Here is a 12469-nt window from a genome sequence, read left to right as displayed (position 1 = left end):
CCCAGCTCTTCCTGCTCCGAAGCCCGAGCTGTCACTCAGCCATTGCTTTGGTTGTTTATGAGGTCTCTCTTCTGATCAACTAAAAGCAGTGTGTTTGTGTGTGTGTGTGTGTGTGCTCAGTCATGTCTGACTCTTCGCAACCCTATGGACTGTAGCTTGCCAGGCTCCTCTGTCCATGGAATTTTCCAGGCAAGAATACTAGAATGGGTTGCCATTCCCTTCTCCAGGGATCTTCCTGACCCAGGGGTTGAACCCGTGTCTCTTGTGCCTCCTGCACTGGCAGGAGGATTCTTTACCACTGCACCATCTGGGAAGAAGCAGTGTAATTGATCTCATTCTGTGGACCACCTAAGAAAAAGCTCAGGACCTGGAGCTGGGAGTGAGGTTGGTGAGCCCCGTGGGAGTGATGCTGGCGCTTTAGGCCACGTGGGCCCAGGACAGGCTCTCCGAGGTGGCTGAGCTGGGGCTGAGTCTGGGCCAGGCCTGTGTCCTTGCCTGCAGCCCAGTTCGCATTTCCACCAGCTGGGGAAAGCGGGTCTGAGTCATTGGAGTCCCTGTGCCTGACTCCTCGCCCATACAGCTTGCATTCTGGCCCCTGGATCTCAGCACAACCCCATTAACTTCTTCGCTCTCCCCACCTTCTTCCCTGAAAGAAATGAAAATCTCAAGCTGGGGAGGAGGTCGCTGGATCCAAGCTCTTTAGTCTGCAAAAGAAGGACCTGGGTTTTCAGACAGAGGTCCTGATGGACTGAAAGAAGCTTGGGCTTGCACCATGGGTAGAATTCCATCCCTGTGCCAATCAGCCTCTCAACATTCTCCTGGCTGGGGCTGATGATAGTAGTAACTTCCAGGAAGAATCCCCGGGACCATGAAATACAAGGGCCTTCTGGAGAGAGCTCGAGGGACTGCACCTGACACTTGGTGATGTCGTCACCCCTGGATATGTTGAGGAGAATGTTGAGAGGCTGATTGGCACAGGGATGGAATTCTACCCATGGTGCAAGCCCGGGCTTCTTTCAGTCCATCAGGACCTCTGTCTGAAACCCAGGTCCTTCTTTTGCAGACTAAAGAGCTTGGATCCAGCGACCTCCTCCCCAGCTTGAGATTTTCATTTCTTTCAGGGAAGAACTGTTAGCTTCCCCACTTTACAGAGGAGGAAACAGAGGCTCAGAGAGGTTAAGTAACCTGTCTAAGGCAGCCCAGTTAGCAAAGCAGAGCCAAGGTCTACCAGACAACTGTGCAGAGCAGCCACCCTTCCCATCAGACACTGGCCGCAGAGGAGCAGCAGGCACTGGCCACCCGCCTAGGGCTCCTAGAGTCCACGGCTACAGCCATCCCACACCGGCCAGCCCCGGAGGAGCAAGGAAACCGACCCCCTCCAGATAAACAAAGCACTTCCTCCCCAAAGCCCAGGCCCAGGAGAAGGAGGAGGTGCCCTGAACAACTGTTTATAGAGACAGATGTTTGGGACGGAAAAAGAGAGACAGCCCTCCTCCATCCCCATGGAGACAGAGGAAGTTTGCAACTTGGGCAGAGGCAACTGGAATTGAAAAAGGAGAAGGGGAGAGAAGGGAGGGAACCAGATCTGACCCGCTGGAAACAGTCTGACATTTTCAGATGCTGGTGCCTAACAAAGAGGTGTTGCTGTGGCAACCAGGCCTGCAGGCTCTGGGCTGCCAATCTTGGCTGGACCCGGGGCCAGAGCCAGGAGATAAATCAGCACACGTGGGATAAATACCTCTGAAGAGCAAATAAATAAGCACATACTCACCTAGGGGCCTCTGAGCCCCAGGACCTCCTGGGACCACGGCAAAGTGGGGAGGTTGCTCACGGCCCCTCTCCTTCTCTCTCCTTACTTCCCCTCTGCTTTCATCCTTCTTTATTTCCTTCCATTTCCCCCTCTCTCTTCCACTCTATCCCTACCTCCTTCCCTCTCTCTTCCCCCACCTCCTTGCTTTGTTTCTCCATAAGTGTTCAACCTTTGCTCCTGCTCTGGCCTAGGAACCTCATCCCCATCTTCCTGGTGGCAGCTGGCAGATGACCCTCAGCTCGGATGATAGCAGAGGGATGTTTTGCAGTAGAGTGAGGCCCCCAGGGTGGGTGGTGGGCAGCACAGCCATGTTTTTTCTCTGGGCATTTCAGGCTGTAGTTATGGGGAAGAAGAAGGGGAGAGCTGGAAGAGAGCTTTGGGCCTCCTTCTTCTAAGGAATCTAGCTCCTCGGAGTTCCTCTGCCCAGCTTCCCAGCCCCTCCATCTGCACTTACTTCCCCTCCCCAGCAGAGCCATCCATCTCCCTGGGGTTGGCATTGCTTCCTCAAGCCTCTGGATGAAAACCCACGAGGTCTGATGGTGACATTGTCATCTCACTAACCCCCAGAGCCGTGATGTGCACTGTGGGACACACACGGTGGCTACCCACAGTCTGACCTGTCCTGAGACCCTGCTGCCTCGCCGCACCCGTCACCAGAATCCCAGCCTTCTCCTCCTCCAGCCCCGCTGGAGGAACCCATCTCTCTCCTCCTTGTCTCTCTCCAGGGGAGGGGGTGGTCGGGGAACTTCCGATGAACTCTGGCGGAGGTGATGGGAATCCCTGAAGCCAGGATGTTCTGTGGGAAAGAGCTAGAAGGGCGAGCTGAGCGGCAGTGGTCCTGGGGTCAGGGCCTGCAAGTCCAGAGGAGGGGCCCGTACCTTCCTGCCTCCAACCTCACAAACCTCCCGAGACTCCCATGATGGGAAGGGAGGCCACAGCTGGACCACATGTTTATCCAGCCTGGCCCGCCCAGGAGCGCGCCCCAATTCCCAGGCTGATGACGGGACTGGGAAGGTGTCAGGGTAATTGTCCTCCTCTGACATATGGGGAGGCTAACACTTGGCAAGAAGGATTGGAATGAGGGCTAAATAAAGGCCGTGGCCAGTAGGGACATGTCCACAGCTGGGGGGCAGGGAGGACAGCTGTTACAGGCTGTGTTCTTGGGGGTTCAGACGGGAGGCTGAGGAGGGGCAACAGGGGACTGTGGAATGAGGGATCCATCTCCCTGGGTCTATCCCTGAGAAGGAAGCCCAGAATTGAGTCACAGGAATGCTACCATAAGGGCAGGGGCTGATGGGAACCTCCATCACTGCCAAGCAAGCTTGATACCAAGGATGAAAGGCAGCCTGGGCTTCCCAGCTGATGCCTGGAGCAACCAGGCCACACCTTCTAGAGGCCAAGCTTCAGGACAGAGGCCCAGGGCCAGGTCAGTGCTGCCCAGCCACCCAGGAAGCAGCGTGTGGGCTCAGTTCCTCCTCCTGTCCCAGCTCGCTGGGTGACCCCGGGCAGGTTACTTAACCTCTCTGGGCTTCGGTTGCCTTGTCTATAAAATGAAGATAATAGCTATGCTTCGCTCACATGTTGTGAAGATCAAAAGAGATAATGTGGGGACTTCCCTGCTAGCCCAGTGGCTAAGATTCAGCGGTCCCAGTGCAGGGGGCCTGGGCTCAACTCCTGGTCGGGGAACTAGATCCCTCATGCCGCAACCAAGACTGAGGCAGCCAAATAAATAAGTTTTGTTTTTTTTTTTAAAGAGAGAGACATCACCTAAAACTACCACAACATTGTCAACAGGCTATACCCCAACACAAAATAAAAAGTTAAAAGTTTGGGGAAGAAAAAAAGAGAGAGAGGAAAGACAATGCGTAGGAAGCACACTTGTCAAACACTTATTGAGCACCTAACGTGTGCCAGCTCTGGTGCTGGGCTATAAGGAAAGAAGCAGGGCAGAGCATTGTGGGTATGTCCCACAGGCTGGTCCCCCTGGTCAGGGAAGGGATGTGTCGGCTGTGGCCCAAGATGGGGGCACAGCCAAGAACGGGGACAGCAAACCATAGCCCACGGGCCAAATTCAACCTGCCGCCTGTTTTGGTTCAGCCCACAAACAAATGGTTTCTACATTTTTAAACCGTCAAAAAAACAAACCAAAAGAATATTATTTCAGAACATGTGAAAAGTATATGAAATTCAGATTTCAATGTCCATCAACAAAGTTTTATTAGAACACAGCCACAGGCATTGGTTTGTTAAATCTCTACGGCTGCTTTCAGGTTACAGGAGCAGAGAATCAAATAGGGACCCCTGGCCTTTTTCAGAAAAAAGTTTGCTGACCCCTGACCTCAAGAAAACATGTTCGCAGGCCAGGGGGTGAGAGAGAGTAAAACCTTCTGGACCCTGGGAGAAGCCCACTGCGGATGGGGTGGAGCTTGGTGAGGCTGCAGGTTGGCAGCGGTCGGAGGAGGAGAGAGGCTGCAGAGAGGAACTGCCCACTGCATCCCAACAAAGCTCGTCGATGCCCACCCAGGAGAGGACAAGAGCTGAGGGCGGCTGGACACCACCCTGCACAAGCCTGCTGGGGAGGGGGAGGAGAGGAAGGAGAGGGGACAGAGTTCCCTATTCCTACTACTAGGAAGCAAGGAGCTGGCCGTGGGAGGGCTTGGAAATCAGAACTCCCTCCTCCCTTCTGTGGAGCTTGACTATGCCTTCCTCTCCCAGGAAGCCAAGACTGGGGCTTGGGGCTCAGGGAGAGGGCGATAGGGAGGGTACTGGAAGCTGCTGTCCTGATTCCAGGGGGCCCCAGTGAGGCCCAGGGGGCTGTGCCCTCCACCTCTCTGCACTCCTGCTCAGTCACAGAGCAGAGAGAGGACCGTCCCGGGGGCCTGGGGTGGGCCCACATCAGGCTGGGGGTGCCGAGGCCACATGATCTTCAAATGCGGGCAGAAGGGAATCAATGTTCAAGGCGCCCCCCAGGAAGCTGGGACCATGGGGGACTCTCAGGGGACCCTGGGCATCTATGGAGCACACCATCTAGCCGGGGGGAGATGGTGCCCTCTCCTATCCCAACGTGACTGGGTGGGCTGCAAGACTGGGCTTGGGTGGGAAATGTGGTACAAGCCCATAAGCCTGGGGGGCGGCGGGCATGTCTCCTTTGCGTGCCAGTGGGAGGGCGGGGGCCAGCCCTTCACTGGAGTATGCAGGCGAGATGGAGTCCAGGGCTCTCTCCTCACCACACGTGCCTGTGGCCTGTTAGCCGCTCAGTCGTGTCCGACTCTTTGCGACCCCATGGACTGTAGCCCGCCAGGCTCCTCTGTCTGTGGGATCTTCCAGGCAGAATACTGACGTGGGTTGTGATTTCCCTCTCCTCCCTCACCCCACACAGACCTGCAAACAAGCTTCTTCAAGAAGCTGCCTTTGTGCATTTGTCTCCGAGTTTCCCCCCCAGAGGCGGGGCCCCTGGGCAGCTGCCTAAGGACGAGCCCCTCCAGGAGCACCCCTGGGAGTATTTGGGACCAGTTCGAGTGATTCTAGAAACCCCTGATCCTCAGTCATTTCTGGATTCCCCAAAGTCAGGGGCAGTCTCAGAGGCAGGGGTGGAGATGAGAGAAAGAAGTGCAGTGAGGAGGGGTCTCCACCCTCACCCTCTGGGCCCTTTAATGTCGCTGTTTGTGCTGGGCGTCCCCATTCCAGAGGACAGACATGGAAGGCACCCGCTGGGCTGGCCCAGGTAGGAGGTGGTGGAAAGTCAGGTACAGGCTGCAGGCGAGGGGGCTGGGCGGGGGTGAGTCGTGGGAGATGCAGGTCCATTCCTGCGACAGGGCTGCAGGAGAACCCATTCCTCCAGTTGGACCAGGGGAGAGCCGGCTGGAGGCGGGGATTCCTGCTGCCTCCTGGCCTGACTTCAGAGGCTCCCGCTCCTCCAGCTTTGGCACAACTCCAAGAAGTGGGAGCCTGCGACCTCAGCCCTCCTAGCTCCTCCACACCCCCCTGCCCTGCCCCCTGGGCTGCAGCCACCCCCTCCACCCCAGGATCCGAGAGGCCTCCATCCCCAGGGCGGTGGCTCCAGCCCTCTCCCCTGGGCCCACACCCAGTGGGTTCCATCAGGCAGGGGAGCCCCACCTCCTGCCATTCTTGGCCGGGGAACCAGGAACCCTCAAGCCCCTGGATGTTGCCTCACTCTTCACAGCATCTCCCAGCCAAGGTCCCCACCCATGGCCTTTCCCACTGTTCCCTCCCTCTCTCTGAACTTCCTAGAGCCCCTCCCCTGCCTGCCTGCAAGTCACCTGACTGGGCTGCTGGATTCCTCACCCAATTCTTTGGGCTCTGGAAATGCCTGCCCCCGCCAGAGACTGAGAGTCACTTGACAGCTCTAGAGTCATCTGAGCACTCCTAGCCCCCATCCAGTCCCAGCCACACACTCCAAGAACACACCCACACCCACACAGGTGCACACACATTGTGTACCTAATGCACACATGTGTGCACAGGAATGCACACGTGCCCACCTGTGCACATGCAATGCACAGCCACGAGGACAACAGGCACGCATATATGCTGCACACTTTCATGTATATGCCTGCACATGCACACACGTGCACACACGCAGTCTTGCACCATCCTGTTGGTCTCACCCATGCTCCTTCCTCCCAGGCTCCTGCAGTGCTCCTTGCATGTCGGATCCCCTCCAGGGGCCTGCACTTGTGACTTGGGGTCAACATTTGCCCCCCCAAGGCTCCTCCCAGAGTGCACCTGCCTCGCCCCTCAGGACAGTCACATTCTCCTGCTCCCAGGAACTGGCGTCTTAGGCTACGATTCATTTTTTTTTACAGCTGAGATTGGAAAAAAAAAAATCTATCTGCTGTCACTGTTCAATATTGGTGAATGATTGTGGGGAGGGAGAAATCCCTGCCCACAAGGCTCAGTTTCATTGGGAAAGGGACTTTCCTTGGGAAGGAACCAAGGCGTCTTGTATCAGATTTGGGAAGGGAGACTGAATAGCTCTTTACTGTAATTTGAACAACTAAATTATTCATAGCATAGAGAGCGGCAGACAGAGACTGGATGGTGACCAGAGAGCCAGGAGACCCCAGCCCAGCCCGATGACCCGGGCCTGGGGCTGCCTCTCTGCTCCTGAGGGGCTAGTTAGTTAGAGGGGTCTGGGAAGACTTGGCCCCAGGGGTCCCGCACAGATTCCGTCTGGGAGGGAGGAGACTGAACTAAAGGGCCCTGGCCATGTGGGGAGCCACAGACCCCCTAGCCCTTCAGGGGCTTGTCTTAATGGAGGGAGCTCACCTGCTCCGGCCAGACGGACCCCAGGCCACAGGAGGTTGGCACTGTCCTGAGAGGCCTGCAGCCTGGAACCTTCCCTGCTTTCCCCAGGGGCTGAGGTTGGGGGTGGGGGCCTGCCAGAGTCCTGCCCAGAGCTGAGGCCTGGCCTCCTCCTCCCATAGGAGCCTGAGGATGGGGAGACACGGAACAGGTGGCCGTCAGCCCCTCCCTCAGATTCTAAACACAGCCCACCTTCCCATCACCCCTGACGTGGGCAGCACCTGGAGGGACAGTGGGTAAGGACTGCTTCCCCTGGCTCTTCTGCCGACTTGGTCGTCCCTCCCCAGGCACTCCCTCGGCCCTCGGTCCTGGGCTCTGATGTCCCTGGGCCCTAATTGGGAGGGAGGCAGGGACAGAGAGCTCAGAATCAAGTCCTCAGGCAATCTGCTGGGGGCCCAGCTCTGGGTGTCCCAGCGGAGGGAGTGAAGGGAGGTGCCGGAGGAGGTGGAAGGATGGGGAGACTGGGAACATCCTCGAAGGTCTTCTAGCAGGAGTCTCCCTTCCCCACAAAGCTCAGGGACCGGGGAGGCTTTCTCTTTCTCGGCTTGTCTTCCCTCCCTCCCGCAGCACCCGGACTGGCAGGTGAGCCGTACATACGTACATACGGATGGAACGAATTGACGATGCAAACCCCGGCCCGGGAAGGAGGGCCGGCGCTCAATGAGTGAGTGCGCATGCGTGAGGCCACAGCCTCGGCGGAGAGAGGCCGGGCAGTGGAGCAGGAGAGGAGAGTTGGGGGAGGAAAGTAAGGGGAGAGGAGAAAGACAAAGGGGAGCCTCGTAGGGGCAGAGAACGTGGGGAGGTGAAAGTCAGTGTCCCCAGAGCGGGCTCAGGGCGGGGCCAGAGGGGGTCAGGGGGAAGAGGGCCAGCCTTTTGGAAAGTGGAACCCTGGGGCCAGCACGTGCTGACTCACCCGCCTGCCTTCAATTTTCCCTGTTTCCTGGGGATTCTCATTTTATTTTCGGGAAAGCTGCCTGCTCCGTGACTAATTTGTTCTTAAACAAACCAAACCCAGGCGGTGGGGAGGTTGGGAGGGGCCTGAGTCACTCTCCGCCCAAGGGGACCACACCTCAGCTCTGGGCCTGGCTGCACCCCGCCACCCCAGCTCCTGGGGGCCCCTCAGGCCTGGCCTGAAGGTGACTCTGATGCTCCCCAATGGGGACACCCTGGGCTCCCAGGGATCCCAGGCTGCTGAATGAGCACCCTGATAGTCCATTGCCCAGAACAGTGCTGGGCACAGAGCCGAGACTCTGTGTTTGTTGACTGACTAACTGACTCTGATCCCTCCCTCTTCTCTTTCATAGACTCCTCCTTGAACTCTTCCTCTCCCTTGAAGCCCCTCAGTTTGGTGACACAGATTTTACTGTAATTAATAATAATGTCACCTTTCACCGTGAAAGTGAAAGTTGTGTCCGACTCTTTGGGACTCTACACAGTCCACGGAATTCTCCATAACTGGAGTGAGTAGCCGTTCCCTTCTCCAGGGGATCTTTCCAACCCAGGAATCGAACCCAGGTCTCCCGCTTTGCAGGCGGATTCTTTACCATCTGAGCCACCAGGGAAGCCCACCCTTCACCATACCCTAAGTTAAAAGTGTTAGTCGCTCAGTTATGTCCGACTCTTTTTGACCCCATGGGCTGTAGCCTGCCAAGCTCTTCTGTCTATGGAATTCTCCAGGCAAGAATACTGGAGTGGGTAGACATTCCCTTCTCCAGGAGATCATCTCAATCCAGGGATCTAACCCAGGTCTCCAGCATTGCAGGCAGATTCTTTACCATCTGAGCCACCAGGAAGCTAGACACACAATAAATTCATTCTGTCTGGATCTATATGACCTGCCTGGTCCCTTGGGATGTGTTTCTAATTGCTGTACCATTCAGGGTGTCTCAGGGATACCCATGGCCTTTCTTGGTGGCTAAGACTGCAAAGAATCTGCCTGTAATGCAGGAGACTAGGGTTTGATCCCTGGGTCAGGAAGATCTCCTGGAGAAGGGAATGGTTACCCAATCACAGCAGAGCCAAATCAGGGGGCAGCCTGCACCCAGGTATTCTGCTAGGCAGCGGGAGATACTGTTCCCTCAAGTTTACAGAAGAGGACCCTGCGGCTCAGAGAGGCCAGAGGTCACTGAGCCAGAAAGCAGCAGATATGAATTTGAACCCAGACTTCAGGGCACCCCCAGTATACTAGCATGCCATTTGCTACCCTCTGCTGAAGTGGGATCCAGGGCCCCCAAAGACAGCTCACCCTTGGACCTGGAGGGGCAAGATGATACGGATCCCAGTGGGAAGATAAGGGTGACATCGGGGTGTTCTCTCCAACTTCAGGTCCAGCCCGGAGGCAGCCACTGAACTTAGGTCTCTGAAGCGGGGGTGGGTGCAAGACAAGCCACTGACATATGGAAAGAAACAAAACCTTTCTATTTCTACTCTTTATCTCATCCTTTGAAAATTGCAACCTTTGTGGGTACATAATGTATAAACCTAGCAATACGGTGCCTATGGTTTACAAGTAAATCAGTCTACAAACTGGAACATTTCCTGGAGAAGAAACAGCCTGCCATCCCAGTGGGCTGCACCCAGGGACTCCCCCTTAGTAGGTGCCCAATAAATACTCTGTGCTTGAAAGGGTGCCCAGGGGTTCTGGTTGGAAAGCAGCTGGGAGGGGGGGCTCTCTTCCTGCAGGGAAGACGCACCCCAAGCCCTCCAGGGGCCCAGGCTGACCAGCAACCTCGGGGGGCGTGACGGCGGCCGGCCCCGCCCCCTCCCGGCGCGGCACCACCTCCCTCGGGGTGGCCGCGAGGTTACCGGGAAGGGAGGCGGGCTCGCAGCTCAGCTGCTGACATCTCGCCCCGCGGCTTCCCCGGCGGGTCCCCGCCCGCGGCAGCGCGCCAGCTCCCTCCCGCCTCCCACCCGCCCCGCGGCGCGCCGGATCCCCCGAGGCCGACCAGCGCCCAGGGCGGCCCTGCGGGGGCGGCTGCCCGCGGGCGCCGCGGTGCCCAGCCCGGCCCTCGGGCGAGGCGGCCCGGGGCTGCAGCCACCGAGCGGCTCCTCGCCCGGGAGCACGTTTCCAGGAAGCGCTCGAGGAGCCGGCCCGAGTTCCCGACAGCCGGCCGGGCGCGGGCGCGCAGAGAGGCTGAGTCTACACCAGCGATCAATGCACGCCCGCCTCTAATCCCCTAGAGGCCGAGGCCGCCCTCGTCGTGCGAGTGCCCTGGCTCCTTTCGGGGGTGGTTGCCTTACTCCTTCCTGGTGGGCACGTCGCTTCGCCTCCTGGCCTGTGTGTAAAACCAGAGGGCCGGTCAGCCCCACCCCAGAGCCCGCCCTGTGAGCACCAGCGGTGCAGGGACCCAGGACCCTGAATATGGACCCCTCAGAAGTCACTGCTTTTACTGCTACACAGCGGATCCTAGTGGAGGCCTTACGGGCCAGGCCCACTGACCTGCAGTTGAACCAGCCAGCTCTTCCCCCTTAACTAGAACTATTCTTAACAAGAACTACCTCCTCCTGGCTTTTTTTTTTTTAAGGGGTTCCAGGGACGGGGGAGCCTGGTGGGCTGCCGTCTATGGGGTCGCACAGAGTCGGACACGACTGAAGCGACTTAGCAGCAGCAGCAGCAGCAGCAGCAGTGATCAGCAAATATTCCCTTGGAAAAAACTCCTAAAAGAAGGCAAGCAGGGTCTTGCTCTAGTCAAGGAGTGGGGGGCCTCGGATTTGTCTTCCTAGTGTGGAGGATAGCTGTTTAGTGTGGGGCTGAAGCCTGGGGCTGCCTCGCCCGCCCTGGGGGTGCAGGGAGAGGTGGCCTGGGTGCCCTTGGATGAGCTCAGGGAAGTGCCTGAGAGGGGCTTCAGCTCAGCTTACCGGGTCTCCCCCGCCTTGATTTGGGAGGCTGGTGAGGAGAGAGAGGGAAGGAGGGAGAGGAGAAGGATGGGGTGGAAGACCTTTGGGGAGGTACAGGCATGGCCCCCACCCTGGTGGGGAGGTCTGACAGGGGGACAGAGGGAGGGGGCCTGCAGGGCCTTTCCCCTCCCTGGGCCTGACTTTGGGACCTAAAGCATGAAGGGGGCAGGCTCCTGCTCTTACTAGACCACCTGTGTGAGCCCCTGGTTTCCACTGCTTTCCCAGAAGACGAAAAGGGGGTTTCTAATGGGGCCAGGTAGCACGGTCAGAGTAGGAACTCTAAGGCTGTTCAGCCCTGCACAGGGTTCCCTGCCTTCCCCCTCCCCCCTCCCCTGCCCAGGTCACTGGCTCTCTGCTCACCTGGATGGGGAAAGAGGTTTAGATCTGGGAGGAAATTTGGATCTGAGCCCCCACCCCCAGACACCACCAGGTTCAAAGTCCTACTTCACAGGGATGGCAGTGTGGAGGGGAGACCCCAGGGAGGTTTGGGGGTGGGGTTGGGATGAAACAGTAAGAAGTGCTGCTGTGGACTTGGAATTCACCTCCGGGTGTCTGGAAATGGCAGACTGAGAACCCGAGTCCCTTGATTTTAGTTGCAGGCAGAGTTCCTTTGAAGGGGACCCAGGTCTCAGGCCAGGCATGTGTGTGGGCTTTTCAAGGTGCTGTCCTGCTCCAAGGTCCAAGCAGGGTTACCATCCTGCCCTAAGCCTTTGTGTCTTCTTCATCCTGCCCGGACTGCATCCACTCATGCATTCATTCAGATTCACTCATGCATTCACGCATTCATTCATGCATCTCTTCATTCTCCCATCCATTCATGCATTCATTTAGTCTCTCATCCCACCTTTGATGAGCACCCCTGGTGGGTCAGACACATCTGAGTCTGAAGATGTGAAGATGGAAGGGGGGGCTCCCCTTGCAAGCCTGGGCAGCCATGAGCACAGGGGAGTAGCCCTGAAGCTCAGCTTTGGCACCAAAAATAAATTCCTTTAATGGAAATTTGTATTACTGTAGATTCACAGGCAGTTGTAAGAAATACCAGAAAGGTCTCTCTGCTCAGTTCCCCCAGTGGTGTCACTTTTCAAAGCTACTTGCAATAGCATACCCAGCACAATGGCTTCATGCAGTCTGTCTACTTTATTCTGATTTCCCCAGATTTATTTGCATTCATTTGGGTGTAGGTCTGGTTGAGATAATCCTATCATCTGTGTCTGTCGCTAGTTGAGATGCTGACAAAAGTCACCAATGCAAGGACCCCATGCATGACTCTGTATAATCACACCCACCTCACCCCAGCATCCTCTGGCACCCTGGCCAGATGTGAAATTTGAGCAGCAAGTAGGAGGCAGTTATTCTCACCCTCCCCTCCCCTAGCACTTGCCGGCTGTTTGGTGCCTTGACCTCCCCTCAAGGGCATCTGTCATCCCAGGCTTGGCC

At 57.1% G+C, this 12469-nt stretch overlaps 1 long non-coding RNA gene across 1 annotated transcript; it reads left to right on the top strand.

Annotated features, from left to right (window-relative positions):
- The first annotated feature begins 7229 nt into the window (after positions 1-7229).
- On the top strand, positions 7230-8534 carry LOC147351170 (uncharacterized). The gene is made up of 3 exons (XR_015148405.1): positions 7230-7371; positions 7703-7799; positions 8440-8534. It is a non-coding gene; the product is annotated as an uncharacterized LOC147351170 (long non-coding RNA).
- Positions 8535-12469: the final 3935 nt, after the last annotated feature.

This window comes from Bos grunniens, chromosome 19 (genome assembly GCF_055505025.1).
Source record: "Bos grunniens cultivar Pamir isolate PY7600 chromosome 19, Bosgru_T2T1.0, whole genome shotgun sequence".
NCBI classification, from domain to species: Eukaryota; Metazoa; Chordata; class Mammalia; order Artiodactyla; family Bovidae; genus Bos; species Bos grunniens.
The sequence above is the reverse complement of the archived record's forward strand: the minus strand, read 5'-3'. Positions and strand labels throughout refer to the sequence as shown.